General features: G+C 38.6%; 1 protein-coding gene across 3 annotated transcripts in view; it reads left to right on the top strand.

The window, feature by feature from the left end:
- The first annotated feature begins 5,034 nt into the window (after positions 1–5,034).
- Positions 5,035–15,527, top strand: part of grin2db (glutamate receptor, ionotropic, N-methyl D-aspartate 2D, b) — a 98,077-nt gene continuing 87,584 nt past the window's right edge. For 2 of the 3 annotated variants that reach the window (XM_032559085.1, XM_032559084.1), the window contains exon 1: positions 5,292–5,633. The gene's annotated coding sequence lies outside the window, so the exon portion shown is untranslated. Of the gene's footprint in view, positions 5,634–15,527 lie in introns of all 3 variants that reach the window. The other variant, XR_004338767.1, reaches the window with a different exon arrangement.

Raw genomic sequence — 15,527 nt, 5'->3', positions numbered from 1 at the left:
GGATTTTCACAAAAATTGGACAATATAATGTGGCTATGCAAAATAAAAGCAGGTCAAGCTGAATATTAGTTATAATTTGTATCTGTACATGTGCCTACATTTTTATAATAACGGTGCCTCTTCTGGTTAAAAATACAACTACACTCAAAGAAACAAAACAAAAATGAAAAAAAAACAAAGAAAGAGAAAGTGAAATTGCCAGTGGGCAAAACAACTGTATTTCTACTCAATCTTTGCACATCTTATTGGTGTATGTTTGTGTGGTTTCTGTATGAGATTGTAAGAATACACAAAGTTACTTGTTGGGTTTGTAGCTCAGAGTTAATAAATCCACAACTAAAGAAAAACAAAGAACCAAGTCACATCAGATTCCACGAACAAACATAAATGAAACTTTGAATAACACTTACTCACTCTTTCACACACAGAACAAGCACAGACGCACACCACTAAAGCAATGTGCCTGTACAATACATCCAACCTGCCCTAATCACAGGAAGAGAAAATGTTCCCACACTGTAAATATCATGTAACTGCTCTCAGACAATGTAAACCTTTGTATGCAACAAAAGCGTATCAATACGGACTTGAAGTAAATACAGTAACACATACCATCACATGCCTCATAAACCGTAATGTCGCCACTCCAGTATTTCCATAGACTGCAGGCCAAGCAGAGACAGGAGGGAAGGGAGAAGAGCGCGTGATGATGAATTGATTGATGAATGCAAATGAAGATGAATGCATTTGGCAAATACAGATAACAAGAGAAATATGAAGAGCACAACAGCTGGTTTCACCATTTCACCGTGGCAGAAAATATGAATAGGTGATGTGTATCTGGCTTATTAATGCCACTGCAGCAGCAGCAAACGCATCACTAAACCAGATACGGCTCCCTTATCACAAATCATTTGACACAGGAACAGCGCACCGCCAGTCTCTCTGTAACACCTGGAACTTAATCACTGGGACGGGGCAAGCGGATCGGCTCCAACGCCCTACACCCTAACTTTTATTGCCATATGGACTGAGTCCTAATACTGACCATAGATCAGTGCTCAAGCAGAGTAACAAGCAGCCGTTTATTTTTGTCCCTGGGGCAGCGTCACTCCATCACAAAACATTCAGATTGGTAATAACCAGGTGGAAGTAGCTGTGTGTGGCGGCATGTAGGTGTGTGTGTGGGGGTGTGTGTGTGTGTGGCTGTTTGGGAGCAGCAATGCTAATAATTAATCAAGTCATTAAAAAACACTTCAACAGTTTCTCTTTTTAATCTTTGATAAATCTTTTATGTTCTGCTCTGTGTAACCACAGTAAAGATGTCTCTGCTACAGAAAAAGGATGAGACAAAATAAACATTTAACATAAGTCATTAATAATAAATTAGTGTGGAAAATTAGAATTACAAGTTATTTTCCACGCCTGTATTTTCCATTAAATATTTCAATTAATGCAAATATATATATTTATTAACCTCAGAGGTAATTTAGTAATATTTTAAGATACCATAGTAAAGATTTCAATTACAACAAAATGTATTTTTATGTGTCATAGCAGGCCATTTTTAAATATCTATCACTCGATCACAGATTTACTCTTATTTAAAAATGGCATCAAAGGTTTAAAGAAATGTCAGTTGTTGCCTTTGTTTTTGCTGTACCATGCTGAGATTATTAGTGGTCCCCTCTTTGCATGCCTGGTGGATGTGGCACTAAAAACTGGATGGTTCCAGTCGGTTTCACATCCCTTCTTTCCAATCCCCTCTTAGAGTGAGGGAGGCACTAGAAAAGACTGACAAATAAATAGATTTGTTTTTTTAGTGTTTTAATTGTAGATAATGTGTGTTCCTTTTATTTAATCAATAGTATACACATATTTGTCTACTGATGATACATTTGTTAACTAATTTTGAAAATTACCTCTTATTCTTTCCATTAATGCTAATTATCTACCATGCATCCATTGTCTTCCACTTATGAGATCGGGCTGGAAGGGCAACAGGTCCAGGCGAGTCATACATGAACCCTCCTGAATTTAGTGTAACAGTGTTATTTCTAACAATAATTTTTTTCTAAGGCCTTATGTAAACATCTCAGTGCATACTATCAGTTTTGGGTAAAATCTCTTTTAAGACCATATCAGGTCTTTTATTTTTACCTGACTAGAATTCTTTTTTGCTGGATTTCTTGTTTCCTGCAGACTGATTCTAGCTGTGTGAAAGCCTAGCAGTTTTGCTTGAGAATTTATCTATTTGCTTAGATATTAAATTTTTGGCTCTTGAGATAGTCCAACGTAGGTAAATTTTGCTCTGAGGCTGCAGACAGGCGTTTTCTTCTTCTGGTAGGCTGTGCTGCACAGTAAATAATCGAACCACAACTCCAGACTGCTAAATCTGCTAAATCTTGCTGACATTTTTTTTTACAGTTAAATTGGAGTTTTGATTTACAATTGCTTAAACAATCCTCCCAGGAAGTGTATCTTTTTCTTGGAAACTGTAAACACATCTACACAAACAAGCTTTGCGTTGTAATTTTCTCCTTGCTGGTCATTATTTAATTAGCAGAATGCTGAGCATCTCATTAGGGAAGCCTATAGCTACTGATTATTGGCACAGATTTAGTTTTTATTGCTTTAAAATTTGCTTCACTCTATCTTTCCAGATAATTGTACACAACTAGTAGATTTAAGTTAATGAAGGCCTGATCTGAGGGGATAGCCAAATTTTCTAAATATTGCTTACACCAATAAAATTGAATCTGGGGCATGCTGTGGTGGCGCAGGGGGTTAGCACGCCCCACGTTTGGAGGCCTTAGTCCTCGACGCGGACGTCGCGGGTTCGACTCCCGGTCCCGACGACCTTTGCTGCATATCTCTCCTCACCCTCCTTCCTGTCTGCCTACTGTCAAAAAAATACGAGCCACTAGCGCCGCAAAAACTCTTTGGAGAAAAAAAATGGGAAAAAAAAAAAATGGAATCTGTGGTGAAGTAAATTTACATAACTGAATCTGTGAAATCAACAATAAAAATTCAAGTTAGTATCTTTACACAAAAATATGTAGCATTCGGGTCAAAAATACTTGGTCAAGGAACAAGACATTGTAAATTTTTTTTCAGAAAATCAATTGTTTAAGTACTAAGAGCCTATCCTCTTAAGTTAATCCACACAACAAAAAACAATCTTGTCTTTGTTTCATTTAAAAACACTAAATACTACCCATAAGCCATCAGAGTTCACAAGCACCAACGGACCAGCGGCGATTTGAAGTAGAGATGATTATAAGCTAGCAGAAGTCATTAAGGTGCTCATTTAGTTTATGACAGCTAAACAAAATTTATCAAGTTATTTTAGCTTTGCAATACTTAAATCGCACAACATGACTTTGTATTTATATGTCGCAATGATTGATTTTTTTCCTTTTTGGACTTTATATGTAACAGTATTGGCCAGCAAGGTATCCCACAATGCATTGTGCCACCAGCAGTAGCAACTAATTAAAACACTTTTTTGTCACAAAAATTAGTTTTAAGATGTTTAAGGCGAAAATGTAGACTCTTAAGCTACATCTGTGTTTCAATCAAGTATTTTCTTTTTAAGTAAGTAGTTTCTGGTTCAAAAAACTAAGCTTTGGTTGTGGATAAGTAATTAGATATTATAGTGTACTGCAAATTTCATTTACTACATTAAAAAAGTTGAGCAATTTATGCAAACTTCAGCTTTACTTAATCTGCTTAAGTTCACTTAATTGGAGTTTCTTTTTCATATAACTACATATGTAAGTACTTTAAACAAAGAACAGTCTTGTTTGATGAGCATAAATAAATAAAGGCAACTATTAGAGAAACTAAATGTGCTTGAAGTTTTCTTTCAAATGTCTTCAGTTTACCTTTTCAGCTCAACTTTAAAAATTGCTTTAGATTGTCTTGCAATATTTATACACCAATGAGAATAAATACTAAAGTATCTTGTGTACCTTAATTTTAGTCATTAATATTCAGCTGGTCACTAGGACTGACAGATTTCCCATGTGCTCTAAAAAACCCTCTTCCTCAAATTAACTATATTTTTTATGCAGCCCTGACGAAAACATGAACTGATATACGTGGATATGAAAAATCACTTTTTCCTCACTTACAATTTGAAATACAGCCTTGTATTGGAATAGTCTCTTTCCTTAAAATTTTACATACAAATATTTATCATGACAATGTAAAAAAGTGTGAGTTTTTCACAAATTTATTAAAAATAGAAAACCAAGAAGTCGCATTTACATGAGTATTCACAGCCATTCTTGTAATTGGTGACCTGTTTTTGGATGTTTGGAGGCCTCCTTACCATCAGCGTAAAGTTTGGCCACAGATTCTGTCAGGTTCTAGTCAGGACTCTGGCTGCACTCCAAAAATGATTCTTTTAGTCAGAAAAAAACATGTTGGTAAAATAATATTTAAGTCAACCATACCTTGCAAATGCTTCATTCAAAATTTGTATTCTGAAAACCACTGATGCAGATGAATAACAGTTTCTACATCTCAGACCAAACACAACTTCTTCTACTTTCAGAGATTATTGGATGAAAAGAAGCAAAAAAATACGCCGCAAGCAATAAACCTCCTGTTGCATTTCTCTCACTAAACAGACAAGAAAAGTTAGGTTGAATTTATTTGAAACTCTGCAGCCGAAACATCAGAATTAAGAATCTGAACTGCAGCTCTGAAACACTGCATGTCCCCTGCGCTGACTGCTAGCTGCGCACGCATGGCACGCTAGTTACATGCTGCTCCACTCATCCATCCACATGCACAGGCGCATGCAAGCAAGACTATGAAGCTGCACCTCTCCATGCTAAGACGCACCAGGCATCTGCCTGGGTGACACTCACATGTGGATCCACAGACGCTGGTGTGGCGCCTCCGTTTTGCTTGGAGAAGCAGAAAGAGGCGATAGGAGGCAGCGGTAAAAAGAAAGGGGTAAAAAAAAACGCAGGACGGTGAGGGAGGGATGCGGGGAGGGAACTAGTGATGGATGGATGGATGGATGGAGGGAGAGAGGGAAGGAAGGGGGGATGCGGAGCGACAATAGGGAAGAGGGCATGAGAGGGCTGAGTGGTTCTAGTAAATATTTATATTGCATTATGATACGAGGAGGAAGACTGAGAAAGGAGGGGAGATAGAGAGCGCATCCTATCCCTTTATTAATTTTATTCCGGACCGCTAAGTTTAGCATTCAACACGTGTCGCCTGAGATGGAGAGGCAGGGAGGGAGGAGGGGGAAGGAGGAGAGACACAGGGGGAGAGAGGGAGGTTGACGGTTGCTAGGTGACGGAGCGCATATACTGAATTTTAACAAAAGAAGAGGGAAAGAGGGAGAGCTGGAGAGAGTGCGTGTGAGAGAGAGGAGAGAGGGAGCGACAGAGGTGAAGAGAGAGATCGGGAGAAATTGAATACATGTAGAACATATATATTTATACAGATATATATTTTCACAGTGTGCGTGTCAGTGTGCGTGTGCGCGCGTGTGGCGGAGGTGGCGGTGGTGGTGGGGGACACCCGCAAAACGGATACCTCAAAAAGCAAGGATGTGAAAAAGGATGGAGGGACGCAGGAAGAGAGGGGGGAAAGGCTGGTGAAATTCAGTAAGTACATTTTTGTTTGATCCGGTTCAGATTTGCAGTGCGCATTTTTGCTCCAAACACGCACACAGACCCTCTGCTGCTGCTGCTGATGCTGCTGCTTTGGATTAATTGCGGCTCGGGCAGTGAGAGGATGCTGCGCGTCATTGATACATGGAATAAATGAGCAGTCGGATGTCGGCATTCGCGTGTAGCGACGCTTCTGATGGAGAGATGGAGGTTGGAAGCAGCCGGCGCGCTGGGGCTTTGACCCCTCTGTCATTGCTGCGCCCGAAAAACTCACAGGCGCAGATGGGATAGACGCTCACGCACACAGTTTACCGGCAGTTCAATTAATCATGCACACCAAAGAACCTTGAGGCTGCACCGATCCTGTCTTTCTGGAAATGTTTGGTAAAAAAAAAAAAAAGAAAAGAAAAAAACGACAGAGTTTGGGTTCAGTTTAAGAGAAAAACTGGCAACAGTTTTCATGCTTCACTTTGCTGCGGAGGTTTTAATTGATGCTCGTTTTCTCCACATGCGTGCTTAGTGTCTGTGCGTGAATGTGTACTTCGTTTTAAAAAGCCACTGCAAGATTGCCGATCAGTTTTCCCACCCTCTTGATCTATTTATATCCCGATACGCTGAATATTTGGGCGTATAGCGGCCCACGGTTATCCCCTCTGTTGCCACCGAAGAATCTTCAGACAGCTGGAACCGACGCTTTATTTATTTTACCAGGAGTCTGCGTGTTTGTGTGTGCGTGTGTGAGAGAGAGACAGAGATTTTACTTAAGTTGTTTGTCGAGAATAAGTTTTCCTTGCCAAAAAAAGCGTTATTTTATTTTATTTTCTTGTATTAGAAAAGAATCAAGGGGTTTTTTGACTGTAAAGACCACCAAGGGAGAACATGATGATGTTGACCTGTAAAATGGAGAGGCACAGTGTTTCTACTCACGGATTTACTGCAGTGCTTGAGAGTGACAATGTCAAATTTATAGGCCTGCACCGGGAGGCCGTTGGATGCATTTGTAATTGAAACAAATGTGTTTTTATTTCCTTCATTTCTGTCCGAGTTGCATTCTCTGCTTCCCTCCCGGATGATCTATTCAGTTCATCATTTCCCCTCACAAACCCCCTTTTTGAGATTGTAAGCACATGCAGGCGTACTGCAGCAGTGTACTGCATGCACTGCTGCCCCTGAAGTGTTGCCTTCAGTGTCCCTTCTCCGTTGAACGGTCGCCCAGAGATCTGTACTGTACCAGCTGTTGTAAGAGGGGGGTGGCGGGAAGGGGAGGTGAGAGCAGACAATCAGTCAGAAGGTGTGAGGAGAACGAGGATGTGGAGGGCAGGCATGATGATGAAGGTAAGAGAAGCTGATTGGAATTAGATCTCAAAGGTTGGAGAAATGTGAGGAGCAGAGTCAACATTTGTGAGCTTGTTTGCTTCAACTCCACGGTCCTCATCAATTTCATCCCATTGATTCTTTGACTTCAGCTCAGAAAAGCCTCAAGCTTACAGCCCATTCCTCCCCCCGTCAACTCTCCTTCCCCTCATTTGCTTGTTTCTTTTCTTCTGCCAATACCCCTGCCTTTTCTCGCCCCAGTCTTTTCCATCTTTTTCTTCACCCCTGCAACCTGTGACTTCCTCTGCACTGGTTTACTCTCCCACCTCCCAGCCCTTTCATCTTGTGTTTGATGCAACATTAGTGGGTTGTTTCCTCAATCCTGCAGCCCACCAGAACCCCCACTTTTTTCCCTAGCTACACGTGCCACCCAGTGTTCTTTTAATACCACTAATTAAGGTAAAGCTCGTTAACATAGAACATCAATTAGCCTTTAACGAGATCAGAGGCGGCTGTTTTGGAGTGATTACAGTACTTTCTTCTCCCAGGGTGCATCTCTGGACTCTTCTGCAGACTGTTGGAACTATGGAGTTGGTAGTGAGGAGTTGTGTGACAAGAATGTTTTTCAGCAATTATTTCCCTGCAGTTTGCTTGGAAGACACAGCAACAGATGTCAAACTCTTTAACCACAAATCTTCTATTTCCTCTGATACCGTCTCTCACTTGAACTCATTAAATAAATCCGCATCATTTCGGAAAAGACTGCCCTCCTTTGAAAGCAGCTGGGGACACAGATTGGCAGGCTGTTATCCACGACCAAAGTCTTAATTGCCGATAGCACTTTTAAGGTTCTTATTGCCCAAACTCGCTCAATGCTTCCGACAGTCAATGCAACAGTATTTTGCACGTAAAATTAAAAGTTAAAGAGCTGACAGTTATAAGACCAAGGCAGCAAGCCTTCTGAGGAAGAACCGTGTGTGTGCAGTCGTGCAGTTAAAGCTGAGATAATTAGTTTGCCAGATATCCACAGTTCTGCAGCATCTTTCATGTCAGGTCTTTCCTGGTTCATTATTTCTACATTACCACAAACTGAATGTCTGGTTATTAAAAACAAATCAAATTCAGTCATCATTATTTATCTGCTGTGAAAAAAATGGTGGCAGAAATGATTAAAATGATTAAATTATTCAAATGAAAGAGGCAAACAATGACACAACAAAGTAATAATGAACTTACTAATGAAATTCACAGAAAACAATAAAATCTTGATGGCATAAAAGAAAATGTGTAAATACATTAAAAGGAAATCACATTTAGCAGTAGAACAAGAGCGTAAAGGTGAGTTATAAGCTTTGTTTGAAGATTATTAATGAAAAAGTAATAATTCAACAGTTGCAGGATGTCCTGTTTGACTCAGTGAAGCTGTGAAGATTTTGGAGTTTAAATTATTTATAAAAAAAATTTACATGCCTGTTGCAGCATTATGCTACACAAGAATAATCTCCCAGTTTGCCTCTAGAACTAGGGAGTCTTGGTGGTGTCCTTATATGTCCTTTGTAAATGCAGATCCTTTTGGGCAGAGAGAATAGTTGGTTTGGGAGTCTGAGAGTTTATTTTGCACATATTCTGGAAACCAAGTGAGCTTCTCACCCTCTGTTTTGTTTTTGAGTCACGTTACGATAACCTTGAGTAAAAAATTTTAAAGTATTTCTCAAAAGAATGAAAACAAAACAAAAAAGAGACAATTTATGCCAATGCATGTCATAATACACATTGATATTTATAGTTATAATGTTAGCTGCTTTACAGACATGGTCCTGTAGCTGCACTTGTTATTTAGATACAGACTTAACTTAAGGAGGTGAGAGGTTTCGCTTCTTTAGTTTCTGCCCTTTTGGTATTCTTGTTTATTAACAGTAGAAATACTTGTAGCAGATGAATTTGTATTAGTTGCTAGTGAATGTAAAGTGTAGAAGCCTCCTTTCAACCAGCTGACAAGCAGTGGGCAGTAACTGGAGGAAATAGGGCATTAATCCATTATACTTCTTGCAGCCATCGCTTTTTCTACCATTAAACATTATTTAAATGGCAGGATTAGTAAGTTATGGAAAACCCTTTAGGGGTCTGAAACTGTTGTCTCTTGATACCGAAAGATTAGTTCAGGATTTCTTGTTTTGCAAAAGGATCTAATTGTGACAAACCTTCAGACAGTTTTGAGGTTAACAGTTTGAAGACGCGAAAACTTTGGTCTGTATTGAAATTATCATAATTTTATATTAATTTTTGTGTAAGACATGTATTGCCTTTGTTTGCTCTTCAAGAGCAAAATAAGAAAAAAAAAAGTCTTGTTTTTTTTCCACATTATTTTTACATAATTTAGAGTCAGTGTTCAAATTCAAAATAGACAGTGGTAAAGCCTTAATAGAAATTAATAGAAATACCATACTGTAAATTTTTAGAGCATAAAACTAACCTGTCGGTGGTCATTTATCTTTGTGCTGATTATTGTCTATAATTCCTGGGCAAGGCCCGAGAACATCTATATTTACTGAAGTCTATATTTGGATTATAGGATAGAATATTAAGAAATCAGATGGAAATTAATGAATTCACATGTTTTAATTTCAATTTTATCTGATAGTCACCAGCTTATCAGGCAAGGTACCTATAATTTCCTCTTATGAGTTTTGTCACTGCTTTTTTCCAGTGACAACTTGAAGTGCCTTCACTAATTAGACCAAATAGAGACGGATTCATTTCAGATTTACAGATCAGAATGTTTTTTCTTTCAAGGAATGGGCCTACATATACTGATTTTGACTAATTACAATACAAAAATAAGAAAATGACTGTAATGTAAGATATAAGAGCAATATTTGAAATTTCTTTTACAGCCTTTCTTAGTGAGTGTTTATTGATTACAGTTTCTGTAAAATAGGGTTTTACCGTCCTGGCTGTTGCCTTCCTTTGCAATTTTCCATCTGGGACTTCTCCTATTGAGCTTGAGTACTCAGGATGCATTTCATCCTGGCCAATCAGCGAACAAAAGGAGGAGTTGTGAGCGATGATGTCAAGTTTCTTCTCTGTTTGTGAATCTTAGTCTGCCTATGGTTGTAGTTTAGCATCGGCAGCAGATGAAGTGAACAAAGTCGTTCAATCTGTGTTGGTCATCCAAATATTGAGCAACTAAAGTTGGAGCTTCTCTCTTCTCAGTGGGAAATAGTTGTTTGCAGTGCATGAAATTTCCGGTAAGCTTCATAGCGTAGCTTTCTTCATGACCAAGCTGGCACATTACATATTTCATCTAAAACATTAGAGATTGGGTAAAATCAGATACAGTACAGACCAAAAGTTTGGACACACCTTTTAATTCAATGAGTTTCCTTTATTGTCATGACTATTGACATTGTAGATTCACACTGAAGGCATCAAAACTATGAATAACACTTGTGGAAATATGCACTAAACAAAAAAGTGTAAAACAACTGAGAATACCCCTTATATTCTAGTTTCTTCAAAGTAGCAACCTTTTGCTGTGATTACTGCTTTGCACACACTCTGCATTTTCTTGATGAGCTTCAAGAGGTAGTCACCTGAAATGGTTTTCACTTCATAGGTGAGCCCTGTCAGGTTAATAAGTGGGATTTCTTGCCTTATAAATAGTCATGAAAATAAAGAAAACCCATTGAATTAGAAAGGTGTGTAAAAACTTTTGGTCTGTACTGTACATCTGTTTAAAACTTCATTAGTTTTCACCTACAGGAAGCAATGGTTTCTCACCAGTCAAGTGTTCAGACTCTCTGTATAAAGAAAAATGTCAAACTGGGGGCTGGATTTTTTTTCAAGATAAGGTTTTACTATTGTGAAATGAAGGAACTATGACTATAATATAATATTGCAAAGTTTCTTTAAGTTATTAGTGTTTTTTTTTTAAATGATCTTTTTCCTAGTTTCAATTGCCACACAAAGGATTTTTGTTAGCTTAACAATAAGTATGGTGTGGTTTCACACGCAGTCACCAGTGAGGGCCAGTCTAGATTAAAACCATCCTGTTTTGATCAAATACCAGTTTCTCAGTGCGTTTCTAATAATCATGATGAAAAGCAATAGAAACGCCCCTCTCAAAATCAGGTGGGTACATTATTAATCTCCTGAAGGAAATTGTTGTGTTAGGACATCATCAAAAAAGACATTAAAGATTAAACAGAAATAACACAAATAACATTTAAATTACCTTCTCTGTTGATTAGTTTATCACCCTATTGTTACAGAACCCACTGTCTGCATTCACTTACTGAAACAGCTTAAAGTGTTATGTCAGACCTTTCACAGAATGTGTGAAACAATACTGCAATTATCAGATATTAAAGTTTATGGATATTCGAGCATGAGCTAAGCTTGGCATCCTATTCTGCACCTGTCAGCTGCTATTGTAGAGCAACGCTAAGATAAAACATCTGCTCTAAATTTGCTCCACCTTTGGACCAGGAGTAACAAAGACATCAAAACAAAAACTAAAATAAAGTGACAGGAAGTCTCTTAACAAACAAGTGGAGATAGACAGAGACAAGTAATTGGACACTCTGGCAGATAGACTAATAAACAAAATCACACACAAAGGCACAATCAAACACAACACCAAGGGACAATTTAGCAAGCAGTTCCTACCCACACTTACAATCAAACAGGTGCACACACACACAACTGCATGCACACGAACCAGAGCCAAAGCCCTGCGGCGTGTTTTGGGAATACAAGTCTGGTAGCAGCTAAGGCACAGAGCTTCTCATGACTGCATGCAACAGACAGTCGCACAAACTCATAGAAAGTACATTCAGGGGAGAGCCCCATGGGTATGCAGACAGACACAAGCACTCACTCAACAAGAGCAAGATTTGCACAAACAATGAATACTTCACAGAAACACACACAACTCACCATTTTGGATGAGAGAAGACCTTGGGACCATCTCCATGGGACGCGCACACACACCATGTGCACCGTGTATTCACACTGCAGTGACACTGACACACCCACACAAGGGGGAAATCAGAATTAAGAGAAGTAATGAACGAGGTTGAAAAGATGTTCTGGAATGTTTTGCGGAGCGTGGCGTTGTGCATGACATGTGCGGTCACTCATGATGATGGATGGGGCAGGAAATGACACAATAAGTGGTTATTAAAAAGAGGAAATGGGGGCATTTATAAAAACTACAAGGGAATGGCTGGAGCTCACGTGATATGTCATATTGAGATGGGGTGTTATGCATCTGTGAGTCTTACTTGTGTTGCATGCTGCAGCAACATCAGTCTTAAAGAGCCTTGAAGGTGGTTTTAATAGATAGATAGATAGAAAGGAAATTTTATTAATACCTTTGGGATTTTCCCTCAGGGAAATTGTCAAAGGGATTAATAAATGATGTGTGCCTTGCAAAAATGTTCTCAAGGCTGATTCCATTGAACTTTTCTACATTTTCTCACATTACAAAGACTTCAGTGTATTTCTATTTTCTATCACTCAACAGAACAAAGTGGTGTGTAATGATGAAGTGTAGCAAAAATTATACATTGTTTTGAAATTTATTTTCCAACAAAACAAAGTCTGACGTTTTGCTCCACATGCATAATGTACTGCACAAAGGGCACCAAATGGTCAGGGAGACGCCATAAAATCTGACTGGTGAAAAATCATTAATTAGTCATTAATGAAAATTATCGAAGCATTTTAATAAATATAAGCCAAGCAACATAAAAGTAATACATTTGCTCCAGAAGAAAGAACCTCCTCCAGACTCCCCCGAGGTACGCCACTCCGTCGCAAGGCGATGCAGGTTCTATCAAATTTCCACAGAAAACCTTTAAGAGAAAACTTCAGCCTCTCTACATTTATGCTAAACAGGACTTCCTAGACCCATCAACTGTAGGATGGGGGTAAGTTGTGTTTCTAGTTGAGCAACATTAAGTGCCTGGCCAGTAGCGTACAGAAAGCCATACTACGCTGTACTTCTAATAAAGTGTTGGTTTGTGGAATACATAAAAGACCAGAGAGGGTGTGCGTATCAGCCTCAAAACTGTACGCCATGCGAAGGGTATGAAGTATTATAGACCAAGTGTGTATCCATTTTGGACATGGCCAAAATGTGCATGAGATTGACAGGGGACTGGTTACTTCAGTTACAAGTATCGAATAAATTTTTGAGAATCTGCGATTAGTGCAGTAGATGCTGTGTATGAATTTTGACTGGATTAGCCAATGTCGGGCACAGATAGAGGAGTTGTGCACTTATTTAAGAATGTTGTCCCATTGGTCTTCAAGTTTTAGATCCTGTTGCCATAACATCTTTGTTTATTGTGGGAAGACTGGAATAGTCTTCCCACACAAAGGATTTTTGTGTGGGAAGACTGCGAAGGATGGGGGTACAGTCCAAGACACAAAAAAGGTGGGAAATATTCTATTTTTTTCTGGTTGTGGTTTATCAATATCTGACAAAATCTGCGTGGGGAGATTTGAGAATTCAGTATCGATTTTCCAGACACAGTGACATATTTGAAAAAACTAAAAAGTTGGGAGAGGTGAGATTAAGTATGGTTGAAAGGTCAATAAAAAGACATGAAAGTAATACTTGTTAATAGAGTTCATGGCATTATCAGATTCAACTTGAAAAGCAGCGTCCACAATTGATGGTCTAAAATTCCGGTTGTGCTAAACTGGAGCATAAACAGAGAAATCTCACAGGTCAAAAAATCACTTTGGACTGTGAATCTATCATTATCTGGTGATTTGCTTCTTGGTAAAGCACCAAGAGTATTCATAACCTCAGTTGAAGAAGTTGGGCAGGTTGAATTTTCCACCAACTCCTAATCTTTTCTGGGAGATTCAATAGTGATGAGCATATTAACCATTAGAATCATAGAATGATCAGAATAAAATCTGGCAAATGTTTCATTTATCTGTTTTGGATCAGTAAGAGTAACACCCGATGGTAGCTATAGTTCCCTGGGCAAGAAATTTCCAGCTTTGTCCCCCGACTAAAAATTTCATTGTCTAGATTTGAACAATTGCAGTTCTGCCTTATTTGTAGTTAAGTAGTTAAAAGATCTTATTCAGATTGAAGTTGCAAAATAACTATAGTCGATCTTAAGGAATCTACAAAGGGGTCATTAGCTAGTAAATGTGAGTTGAATCTCCATAGTTTTAGGGAAAGTCTGTAAGTAGGGAAATACATATCTAATGATGAGGGAGCATAATGTGAAATGACAATGCTATAATAGTTGGATGACTGTATATTAGTGATTATCTGTTATCTAAGAGAAAAAAAGTATTCTAGGATAACAATAATGGACATACAGAAAAAGAGAAAATGATTTTTTTAAACTGGAAATTTAGACCTCAATGGGTCTGCTAACACTGCTGCAGTGCAAGTTAATAATTTGTCAGAATTTCTAAAGGAATACGACCTGGAAAAGGACCTGTCTAATTCAGCATTTTGAACAAAATAAAACCCGACCTACTGTAATTATTTAGTATGTTTCAGTATCTGGAATGGAGGTAAAAAACCTGGATATGAACTGTTCATCATCCCAATTTGGTGCACAGGCACTAGCTAAGATAACAGGAGTATTGCACAGCAAACCTACCAGATGAGTCAGCTACAATGTTTTCTGGCTCAAATGGAACATGGCTTTGAATCAAAACCGCAGCTCCTCTAGCACTAGCACTGAACTTTGAATGATAGAGATGACTGAACTTGCCCCTTTTAATGCGCAAATCCCGTCACTACACAGGTGTGTCTCCTGCAGAAACACCACGTCCCCTCTCGGCCCCTGAATATAAAACATTATGTTGCTTATTTTAGCTGCTTCATTTGGCCCCTTGACGTTCCGTGATATGAAACGGATATAATTCACTATGTTTTTACTTGCCAGGCAAGCGACGGATTATCTATGTAGTATAATATGCAAAATAAGAAGTATTGGTATGCAAGGATGATGTATGATATGAATACGCATGGTATGTACGTTTGGAGACTTATTGTAAAATAGCACAGTATCTGACAATGAAAATTGAAAAAAGTAAGAACATAAACCCACCCTTCCCCACTTCTAACATGCTTTTACCGATGGCAGCCGCCGTCTGCCCCCATTGTCTGTGCAGGGTAAAGCAGTGAGGGCTTGAGGTTGAGAATGTCGAGCCGATGCATTACTTTGTACTCTGCATGCTGGTCCACCACAAAGGATTTGTGTTTAGGGCACCAGCACGGCTAACAACGGACCTGCATGTTTCACATTTACCCTCATTTACTCTGATTCTTCTAAATAAAGACTGGTGCAGTCATTTGTCTTCAGAAGTCACTAGTAAACACTATACATCTCTTTGTAGTTGTTTTGCTGTATAAATGATGTAACCTGCTGGGTTTCCTTAAATAGAAACTTTTCAACTACTTTGAATAACTAATTGAGCATACTGTACTGTTTTATAACTAGGATCAATAGGAATGTACAGTACAGACCAAAAGTTTGGACACACCTTTCTAATTCAATGGGTTTTCTTTATTTTCATGACTATTTATAA

Source organism: Xiphophorus hellerii, chromosome 3 (genome assembly GCF_003331165.1).
Source record: "Xiphophorus hellerii strain 12219 chromosome 3, Xiphophorus_hellerii-4.1, whole genome shotgun sequence".
In the NCBI taxonomy this organism is placed as follows: Eukaryota; Metazoa; Chordata; class Actinopteri; order Cyprinodontiformes; family Poeciliidae; genus Xiphophorus; species Xiphophorus hellerii.
The sequence above is the reverse complement of the archived record's forward strand: the minus strand, read 5'-3'. Positions and strand labels throughout refer to the sequence as shown.